The sequence below is a fragment of the Myotis myotis genome, unplaced genomic scaffold (genome assembly GCF_014108235.1).
Source record: "Myotis myotis isolate mMyoMyo1 unplaced genomic scaffold, mMyoMyo1.p scaffold_m19_p_1, whole genome shotgun sequence".
NCBI classification, from domain to species: domain Eukaryota; kingdom Metazoa; phylum Chordata; class Mammalia; order Chiroptera; family Vespertilionidae; genus Myotis; species Myotis myotis.
Genome location: NW_023416313.1, coordinates 108,303,623 through 108,328,076, shown reverse-complemented (window position 1 = coordinate 108,328,076; position 24,454 = coordinate 108,303,623). Strand labels below are relative to the sequence as shown.

The 24,454-nt window shown below is 36.8% G+C and overlaps 1 protein-coding gene and 1 pseudogene across 1 annotated transcript in view; one reads left to right on the top strand and one right to left on the bottom strand.

Annotated features, from left to right (window-relative positions):
- Window positions 1-24,454, top strand: part of MDGA2 (MAM domain containing glycosylphosphatidylinositol anchor 2) — a 954,748-nt gene that overhangs the window by 447,914 nt on the left and 482,380 nt on the right. The gene's annotated exons all lie outside the window — the stretch shown is intronic.
- LOC118669717 lies at window positions 15,972-18,037 on the bottom strand (annotated as a pseudogene).

Sequence of the window (24,454 nt, the reverse complement as noted above, 5' to 3'; positions counted from 1 at the left end):
TCTGTGGGTGATAGAGGGCAGTGCCCCAACCCCCTGATGGGCCCTGCTCTGTGTGTGCCGGGGGCAGCGCCCCAACCCCCTGATTGGCCCTGCTCTGTGTGTGACAGGAGGTGGCGCCGCAACCTCCCCATCGACCCTGCCTTGAGTGTGACAGGGGATGGTGCTCCAACCCCCAATTGGCCCTACCCTGAGCGTGACTGAGGGTGGCATCACAACCTCCCAATCTGGCCTGCTCTGTGCATGAGAGGGGGCGGTGCCCCAACTCCCCAATCAGCCCTGCTCTGAGCCCGACCAGGGGCTGCACCTAGGGATTGGGCCTGCCCTCTGCCACCTGGGAGCAGGCCTAAGCCAGCAGGTCGTTATCTCCCGAGGGGTTCCAGACTGCGAGAGGGCACAGGCCGGGCTGAGGGACCCCCCCTTCCCCCCGAGTGCACAAATTTTTGTGCACCGGGCCTCTAGTGTGTTCTATATTTGTCACTTAATTTAGCTATTAATAGTTTTTCATTGAACACATATTTATGGGGCAACTGCTAAGGTGGCGCTAGTCAAACCAAGATCTAAATCTGCAATTGGTTAAGTCTGACTTCCTTGATAGATGTAAGTCCTTGTTCATTCTCATTGTATATCATTTCTGTTGTTTATCTTCTTCCATTGCATCCAGATCAAGTTCCCTGAAAGCAGTTCCTGAGAGGAAGATTGCTGAGTAAGGGATTTGTTAAGGAAGTGCTCTTAGGAGAGTCTGAGAAAGGAGTGAGAGAAGCAGAGCAGAGCAGGGAAGGAAGAACTAAGGATATGATATCAGGCAAAGACCCTGAAGGAGAGCTCTGCAGTGTTTTAACTCAGAGTGTTCATGGCCCCTTGGCTTTCGGTCTGACCTTGTACCCTACACAGAATGAGCTAAACCTGATAAATAGATATTTGTTAAATAAATGAATGGCGAAAAACATGGTAGGGGAAATCACAGAGCTTAGACTCTAATCACAGGTTAAGATAAGGAGTGTGATCAAAGCTTTAAGAACTGTAACAATGAAATGCTATTGAGTTTAGAGAAAGAATAGATTTTTCTATCTTTTTTTTCATAGAATTATAATAGCACTAGAAAGAAAGCTCTTGAGATGTACTTGACAATCTTGTAGATATAGTTTAGAGTCTAGAATAATAAAAAACTAGATATGTCAACTGGACTTTGCCTCGGGGCCTCTAAATTAGAGGACACAGATATTTTAATCATTTAAAGGATTACATCATGTGGACCTTCTTTTAGCACTTACACTTCTTTAACTGAGCTTAACCTACAGCTAGCAATATGATAGTGTCAATAATACCTTTTAGGCATTACATTGTGCATTAAAAACTGGAATGCTGGTGTGCCAAAGTTACTAGGATGTCTCTGTGGGACTCTCCCCTGTTCTAAACAAACAGAAGAGGATTTCACAGAGTAGCACACCTCCATGCTATTACATGTTATATTACCGCTGCCTGGAATGAGCTTCTTCTGTTCTTAATTTGGTTCTACCTTACTCATCTTCCAAGGTCTACCCTCAGGAGTTTTCTTCCATATCACACCAAAAGCCACACAATAGCAGCAACAACAAAATTGATAAATTGGACTACAACAAAATTAGAAACATTTATGCAACAGGTTTTTATAACTTTAGATGGAATGTCTTAACATGAATCAGACCATTGGACTCCAAAAATCTGCACCAATTTGCAAACCATTAAATTTGGGGTATTTCATTTCTCACCCACTGGACAAAGTGTTTATCTGATGAAGAACATATATAAAAAGTATATAAGTAATTCTTATAGTCAATAATAAAAAGACAAAAAATGCAATTTAAAAATGTCTAAAGGGTCTGAATAGACACTTCTCCAACTAAGATATACAAATAGCCAATAAGCACATGAAATAGATGCTCAACATTGTTAGTCATTAGGGCGATGCAAATCAAAACTATAGCTTCACAACCACTAAGTTGACTATAAAAAAAGAGGACAATAGTAATTTTTGATGAGGAGGTGGAAAAATTGGAACCGTCCAACATTGCCATTGGGGATGTGAAATGGTGCAGCCACCTTGGAAAACAATTTATCAATTCCTCAAAAATTAAACATAGAGTTACCATAAGATCCATCAATTTCATACTTAGGTATATACTTACTAAATAAAAACATGTTTACACAAAAACCACTACATGGAAATGTTTTCAAAGCATTAGGTAAAATAGCTACAAAATGGAAACAATCCAAATATCTATTAACTGATGAATAGACAGATAATATAGAGCATCTCTTTACAATGGAAAGTGGAAAGTTATTCAGCAATAAAAATAAATAGTACATGTTATACCAGGATGAGCCTTCAAAACACTATGCTAAGAAGATAAGTCAGTCATAAAAGACAACATAGTGTGTACTTCCATTTTCATGGAATTTCTGCATTGGCAAATCTGCAGAGATAGAAAGTAGATTAGTGGGTGCTTGGTATGGTGGTGGAATGGAAGGTGGTCAGAAGAGGTGATGACTGACAAACAATGGCAATGGGTTTCTTTTAGAGGAGACCAAAATATTTTAAAATTTGATTTTAATGGTTGGTCATAGAGTCATGCAAATTTATTAAGCATTAAATTGTGAACTTCAGCCCAGCCAGCAGGGCTCAATAGTTTAGTGTCAACCTATGAACCAGGAGGTCACAGTTCAATTCCCATTTGGGGCATATGCCTGGGTTGAGGGCTTGATCCCCAGTAGGATCTCTCATTGATTTTTCTATCTCCCCATCCCCCTTCCTTTCTGAAATCAATAAAAATATATTTTAAAAATTTGTGAACTTTAAATGGGTAGATTGTATGGTATGTCAATTATACCTCAATGATGTCTCAATAAAGTTGTCTTATAAAAAGCCCTACACTTAAATGTGGACTCTAGAAAAGTTTTTCTGAAACCTTAATTTGAGCTCATTACCTTTTCTTGAGGTTGCTGATGCATATATTTGTGTTATCAGTCATATTCATATTGTATTAGAGTTCCTCATATGGCTGTTTTTACCAGTAAACCTAAAGTTCCTCAAAATCAGAGATGACTCCCCTCTCTTCTTCCTCCTCATCTTCCTCCTTCTCCTCCCTCCTCCTCCTTCTTTTCCTCTTCTATCTTCTCCTTTTCCTCTTCCTCCTTCTCCTTCTTCTTTTTCTCTTTCTGCTATTATTATTTGCCAGACTCTAGCATAGTTTCTCATGCATAGGAAGCAAAACTTAACAACAGAGTGGGGCAAAAATAGGTTTATGATTGTTTGTATGGAAAATAATATAATAATCTATAATAATAAAAGCATAATATGCTAATCATACCAGACAACCGAATGACCTTCTGGACAAAGTTGGGGCTGTGAGGGCCAAGGCAAGCCGCTGCAGCTGCGAGGGTTGAGCCCCTTGCACAAATTTTGTGCATCGGGCCTCTAGTCTATATAAAAGCTTAAGCAACCATTACGACCGGTCGACCGAACGACTGGTCAACCAGTCACTATGATGCACAGTGACCACCAGGGGGCAGATGCTCAATGCAAGAGCTGCCCCCTGGTGGTCAGTGCACTCCCACAACCAACCTCTTGCAGCCAGCCAACATCCTGCAGTCCTTCCGCCGCACCAGCTGGCCACACCTCAATCAGGACTGGGTGAGATGGCTCTGATCAGCCCTGATTGCCCGCCAGGCTGAGGGACCCTGCTGTGCACAACGTCATGCACCAGGCCTCTAGTTCATAAATGATAATACAAAAATGAACTCTGGTTTGCATATTTATAGCTATAAACCTACTTTTGACCCACTCTGTATATTATTCCTTAAATTCATACAGCCTTTTGAGGGACTTTCAAAATTTTATAGTATTAATACCAATTTTGAAATACTTATGGGAAAAAAAATCCTCCCAAAATATAATTAAATTCCATGTGTAAGAGCTTTTGTAGAAAGAGTGGAAGGGAGGGAGGGGAAGAGGGGGAGAGAGAGAGAGAGAGAGAGAGAGAGAGAGAGAGAGAGAGAGAGAGAGAGACTGGAGACTGATGTGAGAGACACCCATTGATTGGTTACCTCTCTCATGTGCCTGACCTGAGCCAGAGATCAAATATGCCCTTCACCTGAAATCAAACCCCAGCCCTTTGGTCCTAGGGCCAACACTCTAACCACTGAGAAGCACTGCACAGGGCAACACTTTGTTTGTTTAATGGAGGAAAGTTTTTGCCTTGGATGATAACTATAAGTTATAAGAGCAGATAATCAATATTCGCATATACAAAGCAACAGAACATACTGAACCATTAGTAAGGTTTTATGAAGGGAAAATCAAAACAGACTCATTTTACTTTCTTCTCATAATATAGACCTTATAAATTAAAAGAAAACACCTTATGATTATTTTATATTTTTAAAGTACCATTAAATGTTTTAAACATTTCAAATTTGCTCTGAATTTTTCTTACATCAGTATAATTGAGTGAAAGAAGTGGATGAAACCATTAAAACTTTGTTACTCAAGTAGTATTATATGGTTTTATTAAAGGGTTTCACTGTCATTCTATTTTCATTAGTAACACCAGACTATAATTTGATATGAGTTTTGAAAACAGATTTAAGTAGCAATTATAAATTGGTTTTTTATTCAAAATCATATTTGAAGAAAATAGGAATTCCCTTACCTCAACCATTTTCAATATATTTTGAACTGAACTCTTTTTCTTAACCAAAATCTTATTCAAAATCCAGTATATAAATTATATAAGAATAGAGTAGCTCTGCTTATAAGGGATTGAAAAAGAGGGTCAAGAGGCCCAACCTCTAGTCACAGTAGTCCCCTGGGGCACATCCAAAGATTGCTTAAGGCTCCTTAGAGTAGCAATCACTGCTTTAGTTGGGTGGAAAGTAGGTCTATGCCTCTCTCTGCACCTGGGAATTACATTTTTTATAGTAACCAATTACCTTAAACTCAGCTAAGTTAATGGCATTTTGCTAACTTATTAGCAAACACCTCATATACATAATGTTTTATATAGACTACTTTTTATTCTTCTTTTAATCCTCACCTAAGGATATTTATTGATGAGAGAGAGAGAGAGAGAGAGAGAGAGAGAGAGAGAGAGAGAGAGAGAGAGACATCATTGTGAGAGAGAAACATAGATTAGTTGCCTTCCATATGCACCCTGACCACAGGGATCAAACTGGAAACCTTTTGATGCATAGTATGATGCTCCAAGCAACTGAGCCATCTGGCTGGGGCTAGACTACTTTTTAGGTTAACTCAGTGATATACTGGCATGAGACAAACATTATGAAATGAGTCGCAAAAAATTTTTGACTAGTAATATTTAAAGTGCCAATTTTTGCAAATATTTCACTTGAAAAAAAAAAAAGAACAGTAAAAGGAGTGGAGTCACAGCTGACATGGGGATTGCTTATAACCTAAATATGACTTTGGGAGTGGATAAAGGAAATGAACAGTGCCCATCAACTTGTTCTTATCTTCATTTCAATCTCTATCTGTATCTTACTATCTCTCTTTTTTTCTTCTGGATTATATGCCGATGAATCTGTCATAGCTGTCCTATTCACCCGCAATGAACTCTTCAACAAGATCTTTAGCTTCAACTTCAGTTTTCTCATGTAAGCAAAAAAGTTAGCCATGCCTCCTTCCTCACGGGGTCATGTGATCACTAAATGATACAGCCCATGTAAAACACTTATCAGAGTGTCTGGCTAGTAGTTAGGGTTCAATGAACATTAATGATTGGCCTTTTAATTAGCTATCTTATTTTTATTTTTACTTCCTGCCTCAAGCTTCATTTTAATATTTACTGTGTTTCTTATTTTTACTTATTGAAGAAAAAAATGTTAAGGATTTTTGACTTTTCAACATATTGGTTTGGGCGTGCTTTAATGAAATAATAGTCTATAAAGGAAAACAAAGCACTATAACTCATAAGTCTCTATATTATAAAAACGTGGCTGCACAAAATAGTGAAATGTCAGCACAAATTAACTATGATTTTCAGTACACTATGACTTTACATTTTAGAGTCTTTAGAGTTAAGCAGTTTTTGTAGGAGTCAGTTACCTTAGTGGAGAAAACAACTATTTTAGAAATCAGGGGAAAATATGGAACTAAAATTTGCTTTGGAGTAATCATGTGTAAATAAAATTATATTAATAATCAAAAGTTAGAATTTGGATAAGTTTTTAAGAATTGTGTCCTAACATTATTGGTGTTGCTATATATCCAAAGGGAAAAAGTAAAGGTCTCTTCAGCCGAAGTAATTTATCAAAATCAGAAGGTGCTGAGCCAGATACAGGGCTGAGATGGGAACTTTTACATTATCAGTCCTGCTACCCTGGATGCCTCTTTCCAGGGCAGTGTTTTCAGGGCATTTTTTAATCACAGTCTCTGTATTCTCCAGGTTTTACTTATACTCGTGGCTCATTCTCTTCCATACAGCAATCCTTTGCAAAAGGGCCTAGAGCCACATTATAGACCTTTGAGTTTCATCAATATTTATATCATTTTACATAAAAAAACTACACAAGTCTTTAGATAGTAAGCCAACAAGCTTAATCACATAATTTCCTGCACTTTTTTGTTGGTATTTTCTAAAAATAACCTTTTCAAAATTGATAGATGGGAGCAGACTTACATTAGAGATTTTTAAGTGTATTTAAAAGATGTGAAATGAAGGAAAGAATTAAGAGGTGACACTATTGCTAATATTAGTGGAATGATTGATGGGGGCCGGCGGAGGGAGAGCCCAGTCTTTGGGGCAAAGAGAAGGTTAGTGGTGCAGATATTGAGGTTTGGAACAATTTTTAAGTTCATCTCTCTGGTAGTGAGGATGCCAACACTTGCACTGGCTACTGTCAGAGGGTGTGCCTTCATATCTAAAGGGAGGAACACTACAGGAAAGAAAATGACCAAATAGAACAGAGGAGGATGAATAATTTCCTATTTACCTCAAGAAAGCTTGAAGGGACAGCTTTAATCCTGCTGTATATAGATTTTCCCCACAAGATTATTGTAGAGGAAATCACATAAGTAAACAAATCTCTATGGTTGTGAAAATTAAATCAAGTATTATATCTTTCCTAGATATTTCTGTTACTTTGGGTGTATATTCCCATACACACACAACACACACATACACACACACATGCACACACACATGCAATCTGTCCTAAACACAATTATATGATAATTTATAGTTTATAGTACTATAAACTACTATAAACTATAGTTTATAGTAGTTTATAGAAAACTACTATAGGTTTGTAGTTTTCTTGCAGAGATGATCATTCTTTTGTGAAATGCTGAAGTAATTAACTACTATTTTCTCCTTCACTAGATTTTGCCCTAAAAGCAATGAGAGGACTTTGTCATACTTCACTTCTCATCCCGGGCCACCTTGTCATTAGGGTGACATATAAACCAAGAATACGTGTAGAATGGTATCATAAGTCCCTTTCTTCATTAACATTAATCTATATGTTTTAAGTGTACCTGACTATTTTCTGGGGATGTTAAGTTATAGAAACTAAAACCCTTTTCTCTCTGATTTTCTAAGTGGCACATGCCTATGTTGCCAGCAGGAATATGCTTCTCTCCTAGTTAGAGCACTTCAGCAGGCCCGGTGTTCTCTAGTTTATGTAACCACTTAGCTTGTTCTATTAGACAAAGTCAGGATTGAATATATATGTGATAGAAAATCCTGGTACTCTGCAAAGAGAGTAGAAAAAATAATATTGCCTTTTTTTAGAGCATGAGTAATCTCAACAGTGTTAAGTGTCTAATATTACTTAATGGAAAAATCCACGGTACAGTGCCAACGAAATGAAATCATGATGTAAGTTAGGGTGCCCCTTCAAAACAGCATCTCAAGTACATACTTATGCTCTTCTGAGTTCAACCCACAGCAGCCACGCAGCCTCCGAGCTTGTTATGGAATTTCGTATTCCTTTAATGGAAATGGCCCCATGCTGCGCTTTCACTTTGCCAACGGTGGCAGTAATAGCTAGTAATCAAGTCATAATGTAATAATCACGACTACAGGGAAATGCTGGCTGATGTAATAGGTTGCAAGGGGGAAAATATCAGTGATTTTCCAGACTTCATTCCATCAATCTTTTTTTTGTTTGTTTTATGTTGAAATAATGTAAGTTTATAGGTAAAAACAGACCCTCAAAAGTGCCTACACTGGTAAGGGTATGTCACTTGCTTAATCCTGTTGAATTTTCCTCATTTGGGTACTCACAAAGAGTCACAAACTTGGGGATGTCTATGTTGAAATCTGAGAAAAGCATTACACTCTGGGCAAGAGCCCAGAGCATTACTAATGTTAGAGTCCCTCCCATATTTAGCTGATATTGTATAAATCAGGCATTAATGAAACATTTCTATTCTATATCTTTCAATGATCTGACTTCTTTCAAAAACTGATTTTTTATAATATTTAAGGAATTTATATAAAAATTACTTCTTGCTGCTTAGAAAGGGTTGTTACTACTGCTTCTTATATTGTTCCTTGAATTGTCTCAAGGAAGGTACAAAGTCTTCTCATTTAGAAATGTCAATTATACACTCAGTCTTTACATTTTTTGGATATGAGAACTTGTCCCTGGGAAGTTACTTACTTTCTCCAAGTTTTTACTTGCAGAGTGATACAAATGAATATGGTTACTGATGAAAATGGATCATATATAGCTTCTTTCTTACAATGACATAGCCTAGCTAAAGAAAATGGTTGTGCAAGGGCCAATGAAATCCTACTAGTATTTATAGTACTAGGCAGATCTTAAGGATTAGAGCATCATTTACTTAATTATGTCATTCAGCCAACTCCAAGTACTTAATTGCAGGAAATTGTCCTCCCATTGGATGTTTCCTTGATCTCTAAGGAAATCTATCTCCCTCAGTTTTGCGTAGGTGTTATTAAGGAAGAGGTCTTTGCTCACATAGGTGAACCTTGCTTCAAAGACCTCTCTGAAAACTATATAATCTCAAAAGTGTTAAGAACATCTAAAAAAAAAAACAAAAACACCTCATTAATTTAAATCAGATTTTTCTATTATTTCTATTGGCTATGCTGATTCCCACTAACTGCCAATAGTTTGTCTGCTCCTAGAGTTTATGCTTCATGAGTGCTGAGCATGTTCCAAATGTAGCTTGAAGAAGAGTTATAGTAGTAATAGTCTCATATCATCCCTGTTTCTAAAGAATAAATAATTATTAAGTTTTGCATTGAAAAGATCAGAATTGCAACAAGACTTCGACAATTAAACAGTTTATGTTTTAATGATGAAGTTATTTGGAAGTATTTGCCATTTTGCCTTCTCATTGGTTGCTAGGTTTCAGGATGAAATGTCTCTGATTTCTACTTTTGAGTATTGCTATAGTACTTTCTTATTGTTCATTAAATATCTCAAATATCCCAGCCATTGTTCTTTTAATTTTGTTATTTTTATATAAAAATTTCTCTCATGATGAGTTGCTTATATGTAAAAAGGAAATAAAATGTGTTTGAGGACACATGGATAGGAGAAGCCTTAATCATATTGTACTAAGTACTTAATCACATAAATAAAATAGTGTTTAAAATTTCAGGAATATTGGGGAAAAAAGTTGTTCAATCATCCAATAAATATTTGTAAACCATACCACAACATTTTTTTAAAAATGTATTTTATTGTTTTTTTACAGAGAGGAAGGGTGGGGGGATAGAGAGTTAGAAAGATCGATGAGAGCGAAACATGGATCAGCTGCCTCCTGCACACTCCCTACTGGGGATGTGCCCACAACCAAGGTACATGCCCTTGACCGGAATCGAACCTGGGACCCTTGAGTCCACAGGCTGACGCTCTATCCACTGAGCCAAACCGGTTAGAGCTAGACCACAATATTTTGATCTTAATACTGAACACCCAGAAAGTGTGCCTTTGACCTACTAAAGGGCTCTAAATTATTTTAAGAGCTTTAAATTTTGCTTCAATAAATAAACTCTCTAAAATCACTGAAGATATATTTAAAAATAAATAAATAAACTAAATTATTTATCATCCATATATACCATTCATAATAAATAGTACTGTTTTATAAAGAATAAAATAAAGCCAAAAATGGATAAAATGAAACAGTTTAAAATTTGTAAAAGAAAAAATAATGAAAAAATCATGTTATTTATGTTGTCTTAAAAAATGTGTGCATGTGTTAGAAATAACCAATGAAACACTGACATCAGTCAAATATGCAAATAGTAAAAACATTACCTACAGAAAATAATGGAAAAATAAAATTGTCCTGACAAAATTTCTGTTTGCCAAATTTGACCTCAGGAATTTGGAATCAATAGACACAATAATCTCAAACCAAGTGACAGAAATCACAATTAAAATTTGATATGCGATATGGCAAGGTTGTGGGTTTGATTCCCACGGCACATACAAGAATCAACCAATGAATGCATCAATAAGTGGAGTAAGAAATCTCTCTCTCTCTCTCTCTCTCTCTCTCTCTCTCTCTCTCTCTCTCTCTCACCAATCAATCAATAAATTTTTATTTGATATGGACAGAATCAAATTACTGAATCAAATCTTTTTCATGTAATTAACATTAGAAATAATGGATCCAAATGAAAGTATTCAACCAAATGAATGGTAATGGAATTTAAAAGTATTTAATTTCCTTTACAATTAAATTGCCTTTGTGATTTTAATTTTAAGAAATATTTTCTCACTTAAAATATATCCACATTGGCAGTATAGTTATGATTTAAATATTTGTATTCATCAAAAAGGATAAACCCTGAGGCTCAAAGTCGAGAGGTTAAAATATCCTGTAGTTTTTGTCATCTTACCCTCACATTTGTCTTTATACTTGCATGTTTAGGTTCCTGTAAAGGACATTGTGACCAAGTACTTTATAACATTATCCCTTTTTAATCCTCAGAACAAACTCATCAATTCATTCAACAAATGTTTATTGATTGTCTTTACTATTTAAGCCACTGTATTCAGGTTTGGGTTTATAGAGATAAATTAGACAGACATAGTTTCTGACCTCAAATATTTAACTGGACTATTATGATATAGTGTGGTAAGTGTTTGAATAGGGAAGTTGTGAATAGCAGAAAGGTAGGACATCTTTCCTGGACTTTGAGAGAGAGAAAAAAAAAGGCTTTCAAGAGAAAGTGATTTTGAAGTTGAGAGTTGATAATTAACCAGAGCAAAACAGAAGTTTTGGAGAAGGATAGGAACAGAATATAAGCACATCAGGCAGAAGAAAGTACTTGTTCAAAGCCTACTTTCAACAATAAAGATTTAAAAAAAAAAAAAACCAGCTGGTGAGAGCTTGGTTCCTGCAATGCCAGATCCTGAAGAGATTACAGGGAGCAGATCATAAAGAGCTCAGGAAATCCTTTTCAGGACTTTGGCCTTGCCTTGAGCCCTCATTTAAATATTTTAGTTAAGATACTAACGGAATCAGAATTTAATTTTATAAAGATTATTTTAGCTGCCTGCTAAAGAAAGATTGAGCACAGGGAAGGAGGGCATAGTGGCAAGGTGGAAGAAAAGGATGCCAAGTGAAAGACTTGTGGTCACCTCCCCCGAGGTGATGGTTGCCTGGAGTACAACCTGTCGGTTTTTATTGATTAAGTAAGTGAAGGACTATGCAACATTGAAGAAATATTTAGAAAGACATGAGTTTTTAGTGAGTCCAATAGAGATGAAGCTCAGAAATACAAATATATAGTATTTAGAAATAAGACATCTCTGCTCCTTGAAAACAACTACATTTATTATATTATTCTCCAAGGACATCTTAACTTAAAGAACTTGCTTCTTGATTTTCTTCATGGGCTCAAGGAATAGTAATAATAGTAAATTCCATGAAATAAAAAGTGGGTGAGTATTACCGTTTTAGATGTATCTATTACAAAATGGAACATGGCATTGAGAGCTTATGCTACTCCACCGAGGTAGGCAGACTGGCATGAGTTAGTGCTTCTTGGGGATTTTGAACTCAAGGTTGAATTGTTATTTTTCTTTCTGAAGTAGAAAAAAAAGACATATGGCAATGGCAAATCGTGAAAATTGGGATGAGTTAATTTATTGTTGATGATAAAGTAAGAGGTGGCTAACATCGTTGGTTTGTAAGTGGATATTTGTCATGGCAAATCACCTTCACAACCGCAAGGCAAATGTGAATGTTTTTGCTGTGTAGATGTGATCATTGCAATGACGCAACATTTGAGAGTTGGCCTCATAGAGTGAGTGTAATATGGATCCTGTAAACCGGTTGAAGCTTTCTAGCTCTTTGGCCTGTGATGACAATCACAGCGATAGTAAAAAAAAAAAAAAAAAAAAAAAGAGCATCATCAGTCATCCTATCTTATATGTTTTTCAGTAAGGACATCACTGAAATACTAAAAACTGGTAGCAGATCAGAGATCCTTCTGATACAATAATAACCTCTCACAAGAAAATATAAATCAATTATTTTTGAGAGAGGCTTGAAAATATTGCTCCATGCCACTACTTAGCTGTGCCTGAGTACTTTCTTCAGCAATTCCCCATTGAGATCATAAGACTGCGTGTATGGCGGGGGGGGGGGGGGGGGGGGAGGGGGGGGGGGGAGGGTTGGTGATTTGAATCTACATACTTAAGTAAATTTAGGTTCTTCAGATTACAATCCAATATTTAATACAATGCAGTGTCAGTTACCTATGATTCAACTTAGATAAATGTAAAGCAATAATATCCGAGTAGCTGGGATATCACCAGGAGGATGCATCTGGCTGGCAGGAAAAGGCCATGCAGAGAGGAACGGTCCTGGTCTACTCGCCTTCATCTAGGGTCTGTCCCCAGTCTAGTAGGCCTAAAAACTCAAACTTTTCACTGAAGTCAGAGAGCTGCCCCATGTTAACAAAACCCACAATAACTTTAACTTCACAAATAGAATGGTCATTTTTTAAATATATATTATGTGAAATTTAACTACTAAGGAGGTTTTATTTTTAGTCTAAAATATTTCTTTCTTGTTAGAAGGCTGTAAAGAAAGTCAATTTTTAAAAAAATATATTTTTATTGCCCAGTTTGTGTGGCTTAGTGGTTGAGCCACTATGAACCAGGATGTTGCTGGCTGTGGCTCAATACCCAGTATGGGGCGTGCAGGAGGCAGCCAATCAATCATTCTCTCTCTCTTTTTTTTTTTCAAAATATATTTTATTGATTTTTTTACAGAGAGGAAGGGAGAGGGATAGAGAGTTAGAAACATCGATGGGAGAGAAACATCGACCAGCTACCTCCTGCACACCCCCCACTGGGGATATGCCCACAACCAAGGTACATGCCCTTGACTGGAATCAAACCCGGGACCCTTCAGTCCGCAGGCCGATGCTCTGTCCACTGAGCCAAACTGGTCAGGACTCATTCTCTCTTATCATTGATGTTTATATCTCTCCTTATCTCTCTCATAAGGCTAACTGTCTTGATTAAAATTTGACTTTTTTGCCCAGTGGGTGTGGTTTAGTAGTTGAACATCAACCTATAAACCAAGAAGTCCCATTCCATTCCAGGTTAGGGCACATGACTGGGTTTCGGGCTCAATCCCCAGTAGGGGGCATGCAGGAGGCCGCCATTGTCTTTTGATTCTACCTTGTTCCAAATTTTCCCTATTGAACTTTTGTGCTTCAAATCGATGGTCTAAGTGGGTTGTGCAAGCAAATTCATGGAGCAAAGGGGAGTAATATTAAAAGTTCAATTTTTGCTTATCTGATTTTTCAATTTTTATGTGAATTTTATAATGTATTTAATATATAATGAGAATATAAGACAGTATATATTGCAAATTTTGTGTTGGTCATTGTTCTAAGGGCTTTAAATATATTGGCTCATTTGATGTTTAGAGTAGCCTTGTGAGAAAGAAATAGAGGAAGCCCAGATTAGTCACATAATTTGTCCAGAGAAGAGGAGCTAAGAGTCAACCCAGGTTGCTGTCTCTAGATGTTATGCTCTTAACCACTACAACATGCTGCTTTCCGAAGGTGGTCCCTAAGTATAAGTTACAGATGGGTGAACCCACCTACATCAGTAAATGGTTTTAATGATAAGGCCATACAGGCAAGTGCTTCTGCAAATCTCAGCCTGTTCTTTCCACTTTGGGAGAGTCTTTCAAATATCTGAACACAGTGCTCTGATCTGTTGGTTTGGCAGTTGACATGTCTGTGGGTAATCACAGCTCACAGACATCCACCACCAGATGTGCACACATTCTTGAAGCAATTTTCTGACATCACCTTTACAAATTATAAGGTCACTCTGGCAACATTTACTGTCCCCAAAGTTGACGAGTGCCCCTTTCTTCATAACTAACTAAAAGATGAGAGAATCCTCCAGTCAGTTTGCTTAATGTGCAAAAAAGTTCCCTGCAAGATTATGCAGTGTGACACTGTCCTCCTAAGTTTCTTGTTCAGTTTTCTCTCCTTTATCTCCATCACATGTGGGCTCATAAGGCAAGGAGGCCTCATGCAAGGAGAGAGGTTAATTTCTCTCCCCTGAGCATGGCAAGCACCTGGATGCTTAAACATATGCAACAGACCAAGAGTAATTCAGAAAATACCACCAACTGTAAGGAGGAAAAACATTTTTTTTGAAGTAAGATTCTTCCTAAAGGTGCTTTTGCTACTGTACTTGGCTTCTTGTTAATGGAAATATTACTTGGGCTATTTTAGTTCTAGTCTCCATACTTATGTGATACAGTGACACAAGCCATCTGTTTGCACATCTTATGAGATATCATTCTTTGCTGCTTTTAGCAGTTGAATCTTTTAAACAGCAGTTCATGAAACTTGATCCTTTCTTCCTTATTGCATTACCTTTATCCTCATTAAAATCTTCTGGATATCTCAGAGTTAACTTTATATTCCATTCTTGATTGTGTACGTGAGATGAAACAAGGAATAGTTAGTAAGATGGAGACTACGTAGTTATAAAAGATTTTGGCTAAAGATCAACCTGTCTATTCCAATTTGACTTAATTGTTTTGTTTAAATCCTGCACTTAGAATTTTAGAAAGCTTGAAGAACATGACAGGTAAGAGACGCGATATTGTGCTACAAATTCTTAGAACTGCTGATTGATTTGTCCTGTAAACTGTGTTTCTCCAAACCTTCTGAACCTTCTTAAACTTGCACAGCTTTCACTGTCATTGCTATGTGATGTGACATTAAAGCAATTTGCTTTTGCTCAACTTTTATGTTATTCCTGTCTATATTATTAACTCAGTGGGCTAGAATGCTAATAACTTTAAATAGCCCATTGGTTGCCATAGTAACTGATATTAAAGTTAAACATAAGTCTGTCTCTTGGATTCACATTTAAGTCATTTCTGGCATTTGCATTCTTTAGGAACTCCATGGGCTGACCCTAGGACTTTGTTCAAAAGGGGCCTTGAAAAGTTAAGTTTGAATGAGGAGTTGATTCAGTGGGGTTTATTGTCAATCCTCAGTTGATGATTTGTTCAGGCTCAGTCCAGTTTTGTCAAATATTTGTTCAGAGAACCCCAAGAAGGATGCTCATCTAAACAGGGGTTAAATAGATAATGTTTTACTTTTTTATATAGTATATATTTTATTAATTTGTACTAATGCATTCTCATATTACAAAGGCAATTTAGTACAAGAATCTTATGATATTTGAATCATCTGTAATAACACAGAACTGTACATTAAAAAAATTTCATTTAAGTAACCAAAAAGACAAGTTAAAGAACAAAACTTTCTTTCTTAAAAGTGAACATTGAAACAGACCAAATTCTTGTGTGTGTGTGTGTGTGTGTGTGTGTGTGTGTGTTTGCTTTTTTCAAAGCCTCCAAAGACAAAAGCAGCTGAAAATCTAATTCAAATGAAGAAAAAATGTTTTCAGTAAACTACTGGTCTCCGACACCATTATCTGTTTTCTGCTGTTTTGTCTGTTTCTTCTGCACCATTTTCATTATGTTCATCATCACTATTAACTTTTGTTTTCTTGCCCTGAAACTGTACTTTTCCTTTAGCAGATCCAGTTTGGGCAGCTTTCTTTCCCTTTCCTTTTCCTTTAAATCTGTGACCTTTTGTCTTCCATTTGTTTAGGGATTCTTGTTGATTCTTTATGATATGTTCCTATGATTCTTTTTCACACCTTTATCTAGTACTTCTCATGTCATTTCTTTGTTCTTTAATTGTAGGTTACCATTGCTTGCATTTTCAGTACCCCGTGCTTCCTTAGCTTTTTCTGTAAGTAGAATTATTTCCTCTTTTGCTCCTTTGACAAAATCTTCCATTATATTTCACCATGTGAAATATCTGTGTGTCTTCTCTTCAGGTCTGATCATCTAGGTTCCCCCCTCCCCCACCCCCCACCCCCCACCCCCCCGCCAATTTCAGCAAGCAGCCAACCTTTTCTTTTAGCTATTTCATTTCAGCATTTTCTGCTAACTTTTATTTTTCTCATTGCTCTTGGGTAGTTTACAATTTAGCTTTCACTTTATTTTGCTATTTTTCTTATTTATTATTATTATTAATTATCATTATTGCAAAGTAATCTTCCTCGAAAAATATTAGCAGATCTGTGTGTTTGTACTTTTGTCCAGGGGTTCCCACAAACTTTTTAGCAGATTCAGTACAATAGGACACAGCAAACACTGATCCCTTAAGTCAAGCATGCCAAACTCCCAGCTCGCTGGCCACATGCAGCCCAGCCAATATAACAGTATGTAAGAAACGTTTTAATCAGAATTTTGTAACTTAATTTTTACAATATCTTGTTATACATAATTATTAATAACAAACTACAATGTTCGCTAATGACTGATTACTATAATCGTGTTGCATTCATTTCCCTTATGCGCCTTATGTGCAGGCGCACCATTTCTCTCCTGTAATACCAGCAGAGAGTATTTTAGCAGCCGATTGCCACATCATTAGTCTTGTGCTGACTTGTTTGGTGTGTGCAACAGGAAATATTTCGCTTTTGGAGAACAAGGAAAATAGGTTTATTTGTATTACACCTATTCATTTGTGCAGTTATTCAGTGTCTGGTAAGTTAATGTTCAAGAAAAAAATTAATTTTTATTAAAATGTTCTATTATTTTATGTTGAATATTACTCATTTATTTCAGCCCTTTGTTTTCAGCATATCTCTATTGAAATAAACCTATGTTTCTATGAAAATTGAAGCTTTTGTTTTTTTGCGGCCCACATAAACTTAAACTTTGCTTATTTGGCCCATGTTAACCTTTGAGTTTGACATCCTTGCCTTAAATGCTTTGTGCAATGTTCTTCTCATCTGAATATTTAGTACTTGACCTTTATTTTATGACCATTCTTTTTTGTTGTTGTTTTTATTGGTTTTAGAGAAAGAGGAAGGGAAGATAGCTAGATAGAAACATCCACGAGAGAGAAACATTTATTGGCTGCCTCCATCACGCCCCCTACTGGGGCTCACAACCTGTGCATATGCCCTCACCAGAAATCTAACAGGCAACCTCTTGGTTCATAGGTCAATGCTCAAGCACTGAGCCACACCAGTCAGGCCTAACCATTCTTTTATGTCATCAAGGGTTGCATCAGCAGAGAAGTCTTTAACATAAACAGATCTGTTTTTTACATGATTTTTATACTCTTCAGTCACTTCAGAGGGAGTTTGTTTGGAAACTTTCTGATTTTAGTCACATCTTCACTCATTCCCACGAGTTCTGCCTTTGATTTGCTCAATGTTTTATGTTAAAGTCTGTTGTTAGATGGTTTAACCTATTGAATTTTATCATTAGCTCCAAAGGTACCCAGCTTTCATCCAGTTTGATTTATTCCTTTAAAAATCTGTCCTGTGGCAAATTGAAATCACCAAAATGATGTTTAATTTTATGACAGATGTTGGCCTCTGGAGCAGTTGAGTTTTCGTCCATGTGGCTATCTTTAAGGTGCCCGTGCCACAGAGCAGGCCGCAGGATCACCAGGCGACTGCAGCATCTCATCTTCCCTGTGCCTCTGACTGGCCTGACAAGTTTTAGTTTTTTCACTTGTATTTATTCACTCTAGGTATTTTCTATGTTGTTTTTCTCTTTTACTTATCTTTGCGATGATTTCTATAATGTTTCTAAACTGTTTTTAAAACTACACTCTGAGTATTGAGAAGAAAGAAATATTCAAGGAAGCTTTTTATGAGATGGTTCCTAGATACATCCTATGCCCTATGTCTTGGGTGACTTCTGTTTCTGCTACCTAGGGTCTCAGTAAGGATATCACCTTCTGCTTAAAGCCCGACTGTCCTCTTTTACATCTCTTGTGTGAGTCTTTCCAAAAAATATGTGCACTGCATTGAACACACAAAATTTAATTATAGTTCTACGCAATCTCTGAGAGAAAGCTGACGTGATTATATATATATAAAATTTTCCCTCATCTTAGATATGAATTCATCTGTCCACATCCTATATAATAAAGAGCTAATATGCAAATGGAAGTCACACCCTCACGCCATCACATCATAATGGCTCAAACACTCAACACTGGGGAGAAAGGAATGGGGACCAGCCAGGTTGCGGCCGGGAGAGGGACAAGCTGATGCCTCACGGTCCCGGGTGACAGTGCCTGCAGCTGTGGCCCAGGCAAAGCCTCACGTCTACCATCCCCTGTGGCTGCAGCTGAACTGGGCAAAGCCGGCCTAGGTCCTGGGTGCCTGTGGCCAGCCAGAGGGAGGGAAGCCTGGGTCTGGGTCCAGGCAACTGGCCAGAGAAGGGAATCCTGGGTCCCGGGTGCAGGGCAAGGCAGAGGCAGTTAGGGGAGATCAGGGAAGCAGTTAGGGGTGATCAGGCCAGTAGGGGAGCAGTTAGGAGCGATTAGGCAGGCAGGCAGAGGTGGTTAGGGGCGATCAGGCAGGCAGGCAGAGGGGTTAGGGGAGATCAGACAGGCAGGCAGGCAGGCGAGCAGTTAGGAGGCAGCAGTCCCAGATTGTGAGAGTCAGTCAGACATCCCCCGAGGGGTCCTGGATTGGAGAGGGTGTAGGCCAGGCCAAGGCCCCCCCCCCCCCAACAGTGCACAAATTTTGTACACCGGGACTCTAGTAGGATTATATTTGGGGCCATGGAATTCTTTTCTCCCCAAGTTATCTTTTTCCACCTCGCACCAGTTGAGGCTGAAAGAATTTTCTCCCTTTATCTCTGGAGATGCAGAGTTATTTTCTGTCTAGGCTCCCACCCCCACTTTCCAGAAGAAAGAACACTCTATTATCAGCAGCAGCTTATCTGTTGAATATGTATGAGTGTCCTAGAATTTAGAAAATCTTGTCATTCACTTATATAACTTGGTGGTGACATTGAGTCCTCTCCCTTCCCCCATATTTCTTGAACTAGGCCCTTTTCTGTTGTGAAAATGCAGTATCCTTCTCAGCTCCTGTGCCCTTGTGTACTCTCTCAGATTCTGTAGTTGTCAGAATTCACTTTCTTATGCCAGAGGCTTATTTCTAATGTCATTTTTTTCCCCTCAAACTTCCTACTTGGTAAATATATGTCTTTCAGTAGCAACATTTAGCATACTATTAAACATTACCACCAGATTATTAATTCTGTGACTTGTCAAATATTACTACAAGGGAATAGGGTTCTTTGTTCAAATGTGACTTAGAAAGCCTGACTTTAAGAAAAGCAAACAGGTTTCCTTACCAGAGAACTATTAATATTGTAAATCTCTTACAAGTGGAAGGAAAAAGCAACATTGTGAAATATGTCTACCTTGTTAAATATTTTAAGACCCTCATTTATGAGCCACCCCTGTTTTTATAAGGGACAACCTTCAAATGAAGGCCTGTGAGTAGAAGGATAGAGTGAAATTAACCTTAATATTTTAATCTCTATGTGTATACTTTCCTAAAGTTGATATGCTTGAGGAAAGGTTGGTGGGATTTAAGCTATTTCCCCCGACCCATGATAATCACTGTTACCCTTTTTTACAAAAGAGAAAAAACACATGATATAGTTAACTACTTTAATCTTTATTGATGCATTACCTCAAGGTGAAAAAGACTTCCAGGGCACCGAACAAATGGAAATCATTCTGTTATTGAAAAAGTGAATGACTTATATTTGGGCAGCAAATTCTTTTGCAACTAGGGTGGTTTTCAATTCTTTTTGCTTTCAATAAAATTGAAGAGGGACCTAATAGAGTTGTCAGTGCACAGGCTACTGGAAATAATTTGTGATGATGTAGCATAGCACTATAAGATAGTCTTCCCAAAGCTTGGAAGAATTTCAAAGAATTATACTTCCCAAATTCTTATTTATGTGAGCAAGTTTCTCAGTTTTTAATTAGGAAAATGAAAAATAGAAATGAGTAATGTGAAATCTTAGTTTTATTCTAACAATGTCATGATCATTCAGTATACATGAGTTAATTGGGGGAAAAATAGTCCCACTCATCTGATTAAAAGATGAATTTCCAATAAGTACTTTTCAAAAAAACGTGACATATTTATATTGTTTATATCAATTATGTACTAACATACTTTTAGTGATGACTCAAAGAATAACTTCAATCTCAGCTTCAAATATACTCACATAGATATTATAAAATATTAATCAGTAAATGACTTTCAAGAATTTAAACATAATACCTCAAGATAAAATTCTGTGGAGAAAAGTAGAGTGAAACATGATTTAAGGACAAAAAGAAATGATGTAAAATTTGACTATTAAAGATGAGCATGTTTTTAAATTTTTACTAGATTGTATTGAGTATCAAATTGTTGTATATTCTATAGATCAAATTTTTTAAATGCTGCAACCTTTTAATAATAAAAAAGTTACAAAACTTTTTCCATCTCATCTAAAAGAATAGGTCTTATTAATGGTACAATAACAAAGATGTTATTGTTAAAAGTAGTTATTAGAAAGGGGGAAATTTTAACTTTAGAGAAAAGGCCAATATACCTGCTTTCTTTTCTTTTTCTTTTTTCATGTCAAACATTTTGAAATAAGATATAATTCATATGTCATAAAACTCACCTTTTAACATGTACACTTTTAATTCTTCACAATCGATGGATATTTCATGCATCAGGCCTCTAGTCTATATATATAAAAGCCTAAGTGACCGAACGACTCGACTGGTTGACCCATCGCTATGACGCACACTGACCTCCAGGGGGCAAACACTTAAAGCAGGAGCTGCCCACAGTGTACTCCCACAGTAGAAGCACTGCTCAGCTGACCTACAGGCACCAGAGGCAGGACTCTCGGAGTGACCTTCTCCCTATCAGGACTGACTGGGTGTGAGTCTGTGGCAGGCGCAGCAGGGCCGGGATGAGCGGGAATGGCAGACAGGAGTGGCAGGGGACATTAGACTGACTGTTTCGGCCCAATTACTGCAGGCAAAGCTGACGGACCCCACCAGTGCACAAATCCGTGCACCGGGCCTCTAGTAAGTATATAAGTTCTTTGGTTTATCTCTTCTTGTCCACCCAACCCCTCATTGAGTTATGTCAGTCTGTTCCATGCCTCCATGCTTCAGGTCTTGTTTTGTTGGTCAATTCATTTTGTTCATTAGATTACACAAATAAGTGAGGTTATGTGATATTTGTCTTTCTCAGATTGGCTTATTTCACTTAGCATAATATTTTCCAGGTCCATCCATGCTGTCCCAAAGGATAAGAGATCCCTCTTCTTTACAGCTGCACAGTAACCCTTTGTGTAAATGTCCCATAGCTTTTTTAATCTATTCATCTACTGATGGGCATTTGGGCTGTTTCCAAATCTTAACTATTGTAGTAATGTTGCTATGAACATAGGGGTGCATATATTCCTTCTGATTGGTATTTTGGGGTTTTTAGGTTATATTCCCAAAGTGGGAACACTGGATCAAATGGAAGTTCCATTTTTAACATTTTGAGGAAACTCCACACTGTTTTCCAAGTGGCTGTACCAATCTGCATTCCCACCAGCAGTGAACTAGTGTTCCCTTTTCTCCACATTCTCATCAGCACTTGTTGTTTGTTGATTTTTTGATGAGAGCCATTCTGATAGAACTGAGGTGATATCTCACTGTGGTTTTAATTAGCATTTCCCTGATGATTAATGACTTTGAGCATTTTTTTCATATTTGACTTGGCCATTTGCAAGATCACACTAATAATTAATGAGGAAAGGTCAGTGGGGTTGGACTGGTGTGAGCTGTTAAGAATGTGAGAGATGATATCTGAGAGGTCTGAAAGGAATATAAAATGATATAGCTGCTATGAAAAACAGTATGAAGATTCTTCAAAAATTAAAAAAGAATTACTATGTAATCCAGAAATTCCACATCTGGGTGTATATCCAAAATAATTTTAAAGCCAGTTCTCAACGAGATATTTGCACACCCATGTTCATAATAGCATTATTTATAAGAAGTGAAAGAACTCATGTCCATCAACAGATGAATGGATAAACAAAATGAAATATTATTTAATCCTAAAAAATAAGGAAATCTTGTCACATGCTACAATATGAATGACATATATATATATATATATATATATATATATATATATATATATTATGGGAAATAAGACACAACACAATCAAATCACTTGGAATTACACAGGCATCATATTTCTTAGGCAGTAGGGTTCTCCTGTGCCAATAAGAGTTTTTTAATCCCTTAATTGTTTTGTAAATAGAAGACATTTATCTTTAATTTTCATGAACATTATTTACAGGTGGCTGAGATTGAATAGCAAGTTATTTTCTCAATTTCATAAGGTAAAGCTGCCAAAGAAGTATTGAGTGAAATATTGACTGTATGTTAGATTTTTCCTATTTCAGACATTTCTGTTTTTCATAAGATATTCTTGTTAGAAGTGTTTTCTTGCAAAATTAATATGAATGTTATTTTCTTCCTTTATCGAGATGTCACTCTCACCTTGTCCTTCTTACCCTTTTGCTAATCTAAGCATATCTGTATCCTAACAGATACGTTTAGCATTTGATATCCATTTAGCTTTGGATTCATTTGTCACTTCCAAACTGTGCTCCTGTTAACACTGATGTTTTATCACTAAAGTGGAATAATGATGTTATGTCTCAATTTGGAGGAAAAGCACAGTGGGTTAACAGATTAAATTTTCTTTCTTTACTTTTATTTTTTTGAAAGAAAGTAGTATGACTTTACTGAAATGTTTTAGTACAGTGTTGGAAGACCTTAAAATCTTATATACTAAACCAATACAAGCACTGCAAATTGTATATTCCTGAATCCAGTTGACATCGTATCTAATTAAGGACAGTTATCATATGAATACCTGTAAATTGATTAATATAAGTTAAGTTGGAGGCTCAGTGATTTGGGTATGTTCACATTTTTCTGGCTCCCCTTTTTGGTTAGATATACACTAAGACTGCCAGGTTAAACTTTCTTCATTCTACATATTTTGTCCATAGATAATTTTAGTCTGTTAGTGCTAACACTAGCTCACTAGATTATGAAAGAATGAGTAGCTAACCCACATTAATAAAAATGTGCACAGCCCAGACAGTGTGGCTCCGTGGTTGAGTGTCAACCTATGAACCAGGAGGTTAGGGTTCAATTCCCAGTCAGGGCACATGCCTGGGTTGTGGGTTCGATACCCAGTAGGTGTGTGCAGGAGGCAGCCAATCAATGATTCTCTCTCATCATTGATGTTTCTATCTCTCTCTTTCTCCCTTCCTCTCTGAAATAAAAACGTGCACAATTGTGATTAAATGTTTTATGGTTATTTTTTGAGACAGGACCTGCGTATGTATATTGTCATTCTATTTTATGTGAAAATATTGATACTTTCCACAATGAAATATTTTACAACTCTATTCCATTCTGAAAGTGGTCTGCCTCAATAAACTTGAAAATTTGTTATTTATTATAAGAATATCATATTTTAACAATGTTTCTATATCATGAACCTCTTATATTTAGGATTCTAAATTTTCTAATATTTGTCTTTACTTTTCGTCAAAGTACTCTCTCTCCTCTTTCTCTTTATGTGTAATAGGGTCTGATCAAGTAAGGCATGGTGCTATCTGACTGTTTTATAAATCGGGATTGACAGTGACAGTGCTGAAGCATGGCTCTGGGTACTATAATCACTTCTCTTATTTCTAATAACCTATTTCCTCCCAATTACCAATGAAATAAAATAATATTAACAATAATGAAATTAATAATAGTAATTACAAGGAAAACCTCCCTGATCTATGAGTTAGGTACTAAGTGGAACTAACTTAAAAGTTAAAATACTTGTTAAGATACCCTACTAATACATGGATGTAGATAAAAATTGAACCCAGGTATTCTGCTTTAAATCTTGTGGTTTTTAGCCTGAACTATTTTTTTTTTAAATAAGTATATGCTGTCTTATCTTGAGTGATATTGTTTTATTTCCAAAC